Source organism: Triticum dicoccoides, chromosome 3A, assembly GCF_002162155.2.
Source record: "Triticum dicoccoides isolate Atlit2015 ecotype Zavitan chromosome 3A, WEW_v2.0, whole genome shotgun sequence".
NCBI lineage: Eukaryota > Viridiplantae > Streptophyta > Magnoliopsida > Poales > Poaceae > Triticum > Triticum dicoccoides.
In genome coordinates, this window is record NC_041384.1 from 361,043,571 (window position 1) to 361,056,644 (window position 13,074).

The 13,074-nt window shown below is 46.2% G+C and overlaps 1 long non-coding RNA gene across 3 annotated transcripts; it reads right to left on the bottom strand.

The window, feature by feature from the left end:
* Positions 1–1,020: 1,020 nt before the first annotated feature.
* On the bottom strand, positions 1,021–4,354 carry LOC119268192. 3 transcript variants are annotated; one of them, XR_005132987.1, is made up of 4 exons: positions 3,958–4,354; positions 2,134–3,835; positions 1,930–2,017; positions 1,021–1,199 (listed from the first exon to the last, which is right to left on the bottom strand). It is a non-coding gene; the product is annotated as an uncharacterized LOC119268192 (long non-coding RNA). The 3 variants fall into 3 exon arrangements; XR_005132986.1 differs by having other exon boundaries at positions 1,930–2,382; positions 3,139–3,835; positions 3,958–4,353; XR_005132985.1 differs by having other exon boundaries at positions 1,930–3,835.
* Between the last annotated feature and the right edge of the window lie 8,720 nt (positions 4,355–13,074).

Here is a 13,074-nt window from a genome sequence, read left to right on the forward strand (position 1 = left end):
GTTCCTCTGTTGAGAGCATCACAGGTGAAGACTTGGCTTGGGTACTGTTTGTGGTTCTCTGGTGCTTGCCGCTGTTCGAGCTGATCTTCATGGGCGCTATGCACGCAGCCACCGGCATATGCAAGACAATGGCTTTCACGGGTCCGACCGAGTCCGGCTATCCACTCGCCGTCTCCTCTTAGGCATCCAAGGGTGGGTAGTGTGCCTATGGGTGCAGTGGATCTGGGCGGCGCTGGAGGTCTGAAGCTGGAGCAGTGTTCCTTCGACCGTGCAGGTGCTGGTTGGTGGTACGCGTGCTCTCGGCCGTGTGAGGGTCGGTGTTCCGCGGCGGTTTGATCACGTTGGCGAGGTGTTGCGGCAGCGGCGGTGTGACCCCAACAGTTGGGCCTAATCTGTTGACAGAGGGTGGAGGTGCGCGACGGTTCGGATGAAAATCCTGCTCATCTTCGGTCGAAGCTGGCGGTGACGGCGCCCGTGGGTGTCGTTTCCCTCCTTGGAGGCGTCGCCGTGGCGTGTTGGCATCTCCCTTTCTTGATCGGGTTGTGGTCTTCGGGCGAAAGCCTTTGGTCCGTTGCAGGACCAACGATGGCGGCGGTGTGGCATGGTTCCTCTGTTGAGAGCATCACAGGTGAAGACTTGGCTTGGGTACTGTTTGTGGTTCTCTGGTGCTTGCCGCTGTTCGAGCTGATCTTCATGGGCGCTATGCACGCAGCCACCGGCATATGCAAGACAATGGCTTTCACGGGTCCGACCGAGTCCGGCTATCCACTCGCCGTCTCCTCTTAGGCATCCAAGGGTGGGTAGTGCGTTGGCAAGGAGTTTCCGGTTAAAGCTGTTGCTTCGGGGAGGCCAGCATTTGTTGTGACGCGGCTAGATGATTGGTCTAGGACAGGCATTTTGTGTTGTGTTTGTATTTGTCGCGATGGAGTGTGGAGTTCGAGCTACACTTGTTGTTCGCAACAAGTTGTAGTTTCTTGTACAATATTTCTGCCTTCTATAAAAATATGGTACGCCTAGGCGTACTCTCGAAAAAAAAACACATGAAGACTTCCCTCATAATTTAGCATCTGTAGTTTCTAGACATTTGAGCAGTACAAGATGAAACAAACACAAAGAGTAAAGCCTGTAAGTTCTGCGTGAGCTCACGGCATATGGTTAAGGCAAGGTATCTTGACGAATCTTACAGGAACATTTTCAACCTGGACAGGAAAAACCAAATGTCAAGTCATGTAGTATTAGAAAACATTATATCCATTACATTTATTACGATACTCAGAATCTACAAAAGTGCACCACCCCAACTTTTAGAAGAAAAATGGCTACATCATCAAGAAAATTTATCGACAAATTTCCCATCAAGGCATCAAGTGAATATTCGATTTAATAAGAAGCTAAAAAATGTCCGCAGTTTCAAGCCTGGGCACATGAATTAAGCACATCTAGTTGCCCTTCCTAGAAAGCATGACAACAGTTTCAGGTCTGGACAAATAATTAAACCCATAATGGCATGGTGAGATTGTCTCTGATATTAAGTTTAGTTTTCTGAAAGTGAAGACTCATCGAAATCTGTTTGAAAACACTACACATAAGACAAAATGGGAACAACGTTCAAGAAAAAGGAAGTGTCATCCACAACCTGTATGAATTTTTGACATCATAGGATCTAGTATTTTTGTATGAGCAGACAAAGGCAACTAGTACAGCAAATAAAATTCAAACGTTTTTCCAGCATTAACTAAGAATTATAGAAACTAAAATGTTTGGTGTTAGGCTTAACTCAAAAGAACATACAGAGCTTTCTTACATGCATATATCATGATATTCAGGTGTGAGCTTCTGAGATGTCAAAGGAAATACAAGGACATTTTCAATGCTACTTTATATAGAGAGAAAAAGACAAGTCGGACACAAGAGAACCGTACAAAATACCTCTTTCACCAATCAGATCATAAAGTAGTATCATGATTCCTGAAGAACACACACCAACATGCAAATTAGATTGCAAGTAAAGATCAACCTGTAACCATTGCAGTGATAGATACAGAAAATTAATCAAGAAATTCCAATGTTTAGTAGATACAACTCTACTGCAGATTAAAAGTTTACTTCTCAAATAATGATATAGATCTGTACCGAAGTGTAGTATCTTCGACCTTCAAATCTTACAACATTGTAAGAGCAGTATACTGTAAGTTTAAAAGCTAAATCATGTCCAGACTATCATCTTACAACACCGTTATGTATGGCCTTGTTAGAGTGTAAGAACTAGACAAGACATTCAGGATGTTTTGTCAGATGGAAATGGTACGGCCTTGCTCCAGTTTACGCAGCAATACAATAGCCTTCCCAATTTTGTGAAAAAATGAATTAATGAGGAAAGCTCTGCAGAATGTACAATAAAATAAACTAAATAACCATCATAAATTCACATTGTTGGCTGCTATACACTATCAGTTGAAGACAACAGACAAGAGCTCAAAATGTCACCGAAGGCCGCTTATCTAGTACACTATAATTAGAATCCACCATTATAAGTTGGTACAATTTATATTAAAACTTTGACATCTTTGTACTGGAGCCTGTTAATTGTAAAGCTCTTATCATTATTAAGCAAAGAACACGAGCTTGTTATTTGATTATAATTTGACATATTGTATACAAGCTTGTTGTTTATACTTTGATATCTAGTTAAGCAAAGAACAGCAAACACTTCGACATATAGTTTATTCACGTGAGATCCAACACCATGAAACTAAGTTGTTAAATAATCATATCATTTGCGCAAGGCCTATAAATGAAGACCTTAATTAAGTAGGACATGAACCAGAATGATCAGAATATCTACACACATACGTTTTGACTAGTACAGAATTAGCAAATATCCCAATTTCCTTCCATTCACAAGACTTCGAGTTAGCTACTCGGTTTGTCTCGATGGTGTCCCCTTTTATTTCATCATTCTTTTCTGGAAAACCTTATAAGTGGTTAGCTACTCAGTCTGTCTCAATGGTGTTAACTATGTACGCAGTTTAAGTTCAATCAAAATGGACCCTGAGAGTGGCCCTGTTTTTCTAAAATGAACCAAAACAATAGGGCTTTAGAACAACAGAAAATAACATACTTTACATATATTATTACCTTAATTTAGGTTCAGTTTAAATGTCCCGATGCTCCAATTTCTCCTTTGGATTGAAGATCTAACACAAGGTTACCTTTCTTGTATTGACATCTCAAACTGAAAACAATTTAACACATCAATATGCCTTGTTGAACATTTATCTAGTTGCATTAAGCCTAGCACATTAAGGATAAATTTCTATACTTCATATGTGTGCGACTCTCCTGTTCCTAAAAAAACTCCCATGTCAGGATAATCTTCCTAGTACAACAGCTTGCTGCATTTCCTTGAAAGATTAAATACCAACCATCATTATGAAGTTTCAGAGATGAACACAAAATCCTTAATTTGGTTTGTTATAAACTATAACCGAAGGATATAAGCATAAACACAGCAGTCAGTTAGCATATGCTAAATAATAACGGGAGAGGGATAAGTGATATTCAGATTCTTCCATGCTTGTCAAATTCGAAGGGATAAGTGAATGTACCAAAGACTGTAATTCGTACAGTAGGAATGTCAACTGAAAACAGAAATAGATGAGTATGGCAGGTAGGAATCATCAATTTTATCCTTCCCTAGATCACAGGAAGCAAACATTAGTTGGGCTCATATAACCAGCAACATGGAGAGACAACATAACCCTTACGACTGCTCAACCATGGGAGGCGGAACCTTGCTCAATTTTCCTTCGCATCTGCGAGTCGCTTGGGGATCCTGCAAGCCGAGAATACAATGTTGGTAGCCATGTGCTACAGCGAGGGCGGATGGGAAAGAGGCCAAGACTGCTGTACGGGGAGGTAAGATAGCCAAATCAAAACTAAACCTAACTGGATTACCTCTTTATGCCAGATCTGGTGGAAGTTAGACGTCATCCTTGTGGACATCCTCACTCGAATAGATCCTTCCGCTGAAACACTTGAGCAACTCGAGCCTGGAGGAGCTTGGCGGAGGACCATGTAGGAGGCTTGGCTGCTTGGGCGTTGCTGGAGGTCCGGCAAATGGTGGTCGGGGCGGCGGAGGGTGCTCGGCGGCATGGTCCGGGAGGAGTTGCAGTGGTGTGGCGGACGGTGGTCGGCGCGTGGTCGGGGAGGAAGCTGGCACTGGAGTGTGGCGGAGGGCGGTTGGCAGCCGCGCAGGGTGGGGGCGGCGGCGTGTGCTCGGGGAGGAGGCTAGGTTAGGGTGGTCGATTTGGGGATTTTGGTCTGAGTTGGAGTTTGGGGATTTTGCTTATTTGGAGCGAAAAGTTCCGCATCTCGCGCGCTCCCCCGTGTTATCCCGCGCCAATACGTATTATATTGGTTTGGCCCCACAAGTAGTCCCTGGCAGATAATATGTCATTGTTTAGGTGTGCCGACAGATATTGTATCCTTGGAAATGGGTATTTGTGCCGGTAGTTTGAATGCCCTTATTGTTTGAGTTCTATCAGCAGTTTATTTGTCATTGGATACTTCTGCCGGTAGTAGAATAATCCCCGGCAAATGATTTGCCTCTATGACGGTACTTCTCCCGACAGTTAATTGCCCCCAATCAAGGGTTGTGGTGTAGTGGATCAAGAACAACAAGTAATCAAAGCAAACAATCCTAGTATGGCTGGCTGATGCAAACAAGCAATTGAACAGATGTGTGAGCAAATCTTATATATCAAGAAAAGAAGCAAAGAATGAGGCTTAAAGACCATCACTTGACTGACCAGATTTAAGGGCCATTTAAACATCATGTGCAACGTATGAACTAACATAAACATTGCATATTCCATATTTTACAATGGAATGCACATGTATTAGGTTATGACATGTATGATGATGCCTAAATGTACACTATAGCAGGCAGGAGTGATTCATCATTGCACGCACAATTGAATTGCAGGTTAAGGGCCAGTTCTATTCCGCCTTTTCAGGGCTTATTGTCAAAATAAGCCATAAAAGATGTAAAGAAGTCATTTTTGAGTTATGGGCTTGGGATTAACTAATTTCGCTTTGGAGGGGGGTGTTTGGGGTAGAACCTCCCTAAAAATTGAAGGGAAGGGGAATGGTGAAATGACTCTGTTGTCTGCCTATATTACACTCAAAATGCAACTGCTGACACTCGAGTCACACCTCACCCTCAAGTAAAAACAAACACGCAAGCGTTCATTGCCCTGCCCGCTTGCATCTCCTCTCCCCTTTCCCTCTACCTCAATCCCCTGCCTGCAGCACTAGGGTTCCTCTAGCGAGCCGTCGCCACTGGTCCCATCTTGCTTGTCCTCGATGATGCTCTGTCCAGCTAGGCTACATGGCCGGCGGTAGGGAAAAATCTCCCTGGCTGCTCCTCCCTCTGGCGCCGCCCCTCATTCTCATGGTGTCCAGCAGCTGCTCCGCCCGTGGTTCGTCCAACGCACTATATCGGCAGGCGCTACACAACTACGGCTGATGCTACACTACGGTAGAAGGAACCTAATTCCCCCTCCGCACCTCCCAGGCCGTGGCCTTGACGTGCTGTTGAAGGATGAGCTCATCCAACAAGGTGAGGATCTCCTCTGATTTTTTGCCAAATTTTCATTCTGATCCACTATACGATGAATTGCTATGAGTTGATTCTGTTGCTGCTATATGATGCATTGCTATGAGCTGCTCCTGCTGCTGCTATATGATGAATTGCTAGGAGCTGCTGCTGCTATATGATGAATTTCTATGAGCTGCTGCTGCTATATGATGAATTGCTATGAGTTGTTGCTGCTGCTATATGATGAGTTGTTGCTGCTGCTATATGACGAGTTGCTATAAGTTGCTCCTGCTACTGCTGTATGATGAATTGCTATGAGCTGCTCCTGCTAATGCTATATCATGAATTGCTATGAGCTGCTCCTGCTGCTGCTATATGATGAATTGCTATGAGCTGCTCCTGCTGCTGCTGTATGATGAATTGCTATGAGCTGCTCCTGCTGCTGCTATATGATGAATTGCTATGAGCTGCTCCTGCTGCTACTATATGATGTTGCTGGTATATGATGAATTGCACACTGTTGCTGCTGATGTATGATGAGTTGCTATGAGCTACTGTTGCTGCTATATGATGGTTTCAGGTGGTGCTGCTATATGATGATAACCAGCCACTTGGACCATCGAATTTCAATAAATAATTGTTATTCATTGAAATGTGGGTCATGCATTCTTCGTTTAAATTAGGCAATGGTATCTCTATGGAAAACATTGACCAAAGTAGATTGTGCCAAGTAGATGGTATCTTTGTATTTGCATTTTGAGCAAATAGTGATGGTCTGTTTTCTTATCATATTAATTACTGCACTGGGTTTAATTTGTGATGTTTGTAAGTTAAATTAATTTTCATATGGGCAGCAAAATGAAAAAATTATAATGCAATCTAGACTTTTCACTGATCATACCAAAGATAAGCTGAAAACGCAATGAAAAAAATTGGTTGGCTTATTACATGGAGCTTATATTCACAGGTTCTTATTTTCTTAGGATAACTCGTAATAACTGTCCCTAAGAAAATTGGCCAATAGAACTGACATACAAATAACATTTCATGATGTTTGCAATGGAGGAGTGACGTACCATAGCACACTGTATAGGCTCACCACTGCCTCTCCTTTTTTTGCGATGTTCCATGAAATTGCCACATACATCTTGTACTTTCTCATTGTGTAACCCTATCTGCAAGTTGACACTGCTAATTCCAGACATCTCTACATGATAATACATTGCATATCCCTTGCGCATATTTAAACCACCAATTAATAACTATGTGCGTAGCATAAACTAGCCATTACTTTGTGTGCTGGACTAGCAGGCACTCTAAGGGAGCCTAATGTAGTGCACTGGAATTCCTACATGCCACCTACGATTTTGTGTAATGTAGTGCCTCTGTTCCTAAATATATGTCTTTGTAGAGATTCTAGTATGGACCACATACAAATGTACATAGATGCATTTTCGAGTGTTGATTCACTCATTTTGCTCCGTATGTAGCCTATAGTGGAATCTCTAGAAAGACTTATACTTAGGAACAGAGGTACGAGGTAGTATCAAGTATGACATCTACATATCTAATTTAGCAGCCAGTAGTATAAATCATTGTCTGCACAAAGGGATTACTGGTCGAAAATCCTAGCAAAGCACGCCGGCAGGCACAGAACAATACAAGAGAGAGAGACACACTTACAAGATCATAGCAATGCCTCAGTCCAGGATCTTGATTGGCCAAGCTGTTAGATCCAGAAGAAACATCATCCTTGTAGTTTTTGACAGCTATATAACAGGTAACAGCGACCTGTTAGTATATTTGAAGTACATTGGGCAGGTGATGCTGGACGGGTTTAAAGGTGACAAGTACCTAGGCCATGGCGGGTGCTTGCCATCTTGCCAGACGGTGGGAATCAGGTTAGAAACATCAAGGGTGATGATGCTGCACTGACTGTCGGGGTCCGGTAAGGAGATCTAGAACCGTCGATTAGGGTCTTTGTGGAGTGGCTACGTGTCACATCCCTAGCTTCTGGTACTGTCTGGTGTGTGCATCATGTTTAAATTCAAATGAAATTTGAATTGAGGAATTTTCAAAAGCCTCAGGAAACCTCTAAAAATAACCAACAATTAAATCTTCTCAAATGTGTCCAAGAAAATGTTCCTGTTATTCCATGGAAATATTGGTAAGAGGTAAAATTTAAACCAATATTTTTGGAGTCACAGAGATAATTATTTTGGCCATTTGAATTAATCCAATAACTATTTGCTTTGGATTTATATTTAATATATATTAAATATGACTCCAATAATTCTGGAAGTTTGTGAGTGGCTTTGTATATATTTTAGCAAGCCACATAAAAATCTACAGAATTTATTTAAATGATTTAGTTGCTAAACTAAATCAAAACAAACTACAGAAAATAGAAAAAAAAAGTAAAAGAGAGAGAGCAGAAGGACTTACCTGGCGCCACTTACCTGGCCCAACACTGTGCAGCCAGCAGCGGCCCAGCCCACCACTTCCCCCCCCCCCTTGTCGCCTTCCTCCTCGCGCCAGTAGGCGCAGGCGCGTGGCCGGAGCGCGCGGGCACACGCCCAGGCCACCTCCTGCCTCCCTGCTTGCCTCCGCTACTCCCTGGAGACGCCACGCGGCTCCCTCGACCCTCCCTCACTCTCCCGCGTCTCTCCCTCCGTCCCTATCCCCCTCTGCTCCCTCTCCCTCTCTGCCCGAGCGGAGCCCGTCGCCACCGACGCCGTTCGCCACGGCCACCAGCCACCCCCTCGCTCCCTCTATGCATCCCTGAGCTCCGCCCTGACCCCGTGGAGCTACACACGCGACGCACGCGACCAGAGGAGGCCGCAGTCGACCGGAGCGTCGTCGTCTTCATCTCCGGTGCCCGGAGATCGCCGTCGTCAATTCGCCGTTGCAGAGGCGTCCCCGAGCCCACTCAGCGTCTCATCCGACTCCCCGTGAGCTTCTCTTCTCTTCCCCTCACTCCCCGCACCTGATTTCGTCCCCTAGCTCCATCTTCCACCACGGCCGAAGCTCGCCGCCGCCGTGCCTCGTCGCCGTCGTGGCCAGAGCTACTGTGGCTCGAAGCCGGGCACACCATCGTGCTCCACACCTCACCAGGAGCACGTAGCACGCACCAACGCCTCCCCTAGCGCCCTGCATCGCCTAACCCGCCGTTGGCCGAACTCCGGCCGCCGCTCACGAGCTCGCCGTCGTCGGTACCGGCCACCACAGGCACGGCCACCACCACCATTCGATGCGCACCAGCAAGGGCTCTCCAACGAGCCCAAGCACAGCCTCGCCCGTGCCCTGTAGCGCGTTTCCGGCTCGCGCCGCCGTCTCGGGCCTCGCCGGCGTCATGTCGCCGGTGGGTTTGACCCCACTGACCCGGGATTTGACCCTGCTAATTAACCCTGTGACACTGACAGCAGGGCCCCACCTGCTAATTAATCCTAGATTAGTTTCTGTTTAGTTTTTAACTAATCCTAGTGGCCCCACGCGTCAGCTTTGACTAAGCTGACGTGGCTGTTGACTGGGCCCACATGTCAGCTACACTAATCAGCCCCAGTCACTGACCAGTGGACCCCACTAGTCAGGTTTGACCACCAGCAGCGTCTGTTGACCTGCTGACGTCATAGTGACGCAATGCTGACGCAATAAGTATTTTCTGGATTTATTAATATTCAGGAAATTCCAGAAAATGCCCAAAACTTCTAAAAATCATAGAAATTCAACCGTAACTCCAAATTAAATAATTTATATATGAAAAATTATCAGAAAAATTCAAGGAATCCATCTGTACCATTTTCATGCATGTTAGAACAACTTATAGCTGCTGTTTAGCACAAATCAATTAAAGGGCATTTAAATAATCACATATGGAGTTTGAATTTGAATCTTGGATTCAAACCAACTTCATTTAATCTGGTTTTAGTTGCATTAGCTCAAAACACATTCATTTTGCCATGTCATGATCATGCATCATATTGTGCATTGCATTGATTGTGTTTCCTTCTGTGTTGCCGGTATTTGTCCCCTCTCGATAGACGTGATACCGATGATGTGGTCGTTGACACTGATGAAGACTCAATGTTATCTTCAGAAGTGCCAGGCAAGCAAAACCCCCTTGTTCATTCCGATACAATCCCACTCTCTCGCTCCTGCTCTCTTTTACTGCATTAGGACAACACCGATTCAAGTGTTACATGCTGCGGTAGTTGAACCCCTTTATCCTCTGCATGACCTGTCATTGCCACAGTAAATAGATGAAACCCACTAGCATGAGTAGGAGTTGTTTGAGCCCTGTTGTGCCTACTCATTCATGTTTGTTTGTCATGCCTGCTACTGCTTAGAGTTGAGTCAGGTCTGATTCATCGGGGATGAATTAGAGGTGTGTGATCATGTCCTACTGTGTGTGAGCTAAGTGTGTGAACACGATTTGGTAAAGGTAGCAGTGAGAGGCCATGTAGGAGTACATGGTGGGTTGTCTCATTGAAGCCGTCCTCAGGAACTGAGTTCTGTGTTTGTGATCCATGATTCAGCTACTACCATACATTGGGCCCTAAAATATGACCCCGCTCGACTTCTTATTCACCCTTGTCCTCTGTCCAGGAGTTGCAAGTAGTTTCTGGTGCTTGTAGTATGCTGGAGGCCGTGGACAGCGCTGACCGTAGGGGTGGGCTGTGATGCGGTAGGCACGTGGCCGGGTAAACCGGGCACCCGTTTGGTGTCACGGAACCCTGTTCACATCGTTTGGGGCTGTGAGTGAAACTCCGGCCGGATCTCCTCATGGATGGAACCCGAATAGGCGATAAACCTGGACTAGAGACTTAGGTGTTTAGGTAGGTCGTGGTCTACACCCACGTCGGCTTTCGCTTGAAGTCTGCCGAGCACATGTCGTGTGCAGACGCTAAGTGGTGGAAACATGTATGAAGAAGTACACCCCTGCAGGGTTAATATCATCTATTCGAATAGCCGTGTCCGCGGAAAAGGACTTCTGGGTTGCTTATATCAGTTCATAGACAAGTGAAAGTGGATACTTTAAAATGCGCAAGATAAGTGTGAGTGCTATGGATGGCGTTCTCGTAGGGAGACGGGAGTGGATCCATAGTGGTGTATTGATATGGTGAATATGTGGACTCGTGTGCGCCACCTCAAAAGAGTCGCTTGCAGTCGTAGTTCAGGATAGCCACCGAGTCAAAGCTGGCTTGCTGCAGTTAAACCCCACCATACCTTTGTTGATAATGATGCATATGTAGTTAGTTCTGATGTAAGTCTTGCTGGGTACATTTGTACTCACGTTTGCCTATTTTATGTTTTTGCAGAGAGACTTCGGTCTCACTAGTAGTTTCGCGTGGACTTCGACGTTTAGCTTGTTACCTCAGCTACGATCTTGTGCCCCGGCAGGATCTGGTAGATAGTCAGGCTTCTCAGCCCTTTTCAGTTATAGATGTCTGTACCCAGACATGATAGCTTCCGCTTGTGCTTTGATTTGTATGCTCTGATTGTTGGGTCATGAGACCCATGTTTGTAATATCTCGCTCCTCGGAGCCTAATGAATAAACTATTTGAGTCGTAGAGTCATGTTGTGATGCCATGTTGTATTTGCACATATCGAGCATATTGTGTGTATGCTATTGAAATGCTTGGTATGTGTGGGATCTGACCATCTAGTTGTTTATCTTTAGTAGCCTCTCTTACCGGGAAATGTCTCCTAGTGTTTCCACCGAGCCATGGTAGCTTGCTACTGCTCCGGAACACTTAGGCTGGCCGGCATGTGTCCTTCTTTGTTCCTGTGTCTGTCCCTACGGGGAAATGTCACGCGATGAATACCGGAGTCCTGTTAGCCCGCTACAGCCCGATTCACCGGAGTCCTGCTAGCCCAGTGCTACAGCCTGGATTCACTCGCTGATGACCGACACGTTCGATGCTGGGTCATGGATGCCTGTCCCTGTAAGTTTGTGCCACTTTGGGTTTACGACTAGCCATGTCAGCCCGGGCTCCTTATCATATGGATGCTAGCGACACTGTCATATACGTGTGCCAAAAGGCGCAAACGGTCCCGGGTAAAGGTAAGGCGACACCCGTGGAATACCGTGCGTGAGGCCGCAAAGTGATATGAAGTGTTACATGCTAGATCTATGTGGCATTGAGTCGGGGTCCTGACACTACGGTAGGGTGGACTACGGTGTGGGCGAAGCGGATCTGTGCCCATGGACGAGGGTGTAGGTGAAGCTACTCCGATGGTTGGGTTAAGGATGGTGTCGACGATGCAGATTTGCGGCCGTGGACGGGGTGTCAGAAGCTGCTCCGGTAGGTTGGATGAGGGTGCGAGGAAGCGGATATGAGGCTGTGGACTTGTGAGTTGGCAAAGCGGCCCCGGTATGGTTGAGAATGGTATAGGCGAAGCTACTCTGGTGGGTTTGACAATGGTGTCGGCGAAGCGGCTCCGGTAGGGTTGAGGAACGTGTCGGTGAAGAGGATCAGAGGCTGTCGACGGGGGCGTCGGTGGGGCAGCTCTGAGGTGGTGTGGACGAAGCGTCTCCGGTGGGGAGTATGAACGAGCCGCTGCAGATGCGCTGCGGTTGACGAGAGTACTGGCGAAGCAGATCCGGCGCCGTGGACAAGGCCGGCACCGAATGGCCTGTGGTACAGTGGTGGATGAGCAGTGTACTTGTTTCTAGGGGAGGTGGGAGGGGTAGATGCGGCCGCAGAAGTAGATCCGGCGAGGTGGACGCCGCTGGCAATGAATGGGCTCTGGTACGCCGGTGGATGAGAAGTCTAGGGTTTCGAGAGGGGAGGGGAGAAAGGTCGATGAAGTATGGATGGCGTGATGTAAGATGCTCTGGAGCTATGGAGTTAGTCATTTTTGCGGGAGGGGGAGAGGAAATGGGGGTGCCGTGTAGTGGGGGGAACTGGAAGTTACCAAAGCAGCCTCGACCTATTATGTAGATGAGGGCGGTATTGTAACTGTTGGTCTCCGTGCACAAGGACAAAAGGGGAATTTCACATGCTAAAGACTAAGGTGGCGGAAATTTTAGAAGGAGGCGGGAGATTTTGCCGCCAGCGGGATCGTTCGTATCCAATTTCAACTAATTTTGGACCGTGCTAGCGGGAAGGTCATGCGAGACTGTGTACACGGGGCACGGGGCACGCGTCAGCAGTTAATAACTGGTGTGAAGTCTACCCCAGAAAAAAGACAATAACTCGGGATGATGCGCCGATAACTTGGACGTTCACACGGGCGCGGCCAATCGTACGGGTGTAGTGGCGTGTTCACAAAAAAGGGATCAAACGCGCAGCCTATGTATTTCTCGTGTAAATAGATAATTCAGTGCAATTGATTATTTAATTTAAACATAATGCATTGACGTGTTAGTGTAGAGGTGCACAAAAAGAAATGGATATTGTAGTCTGCTACTTCAAAGTGTTACCTGATATGATTACATAGCCTCCATTTCTTAAATTGCGTACCCGTT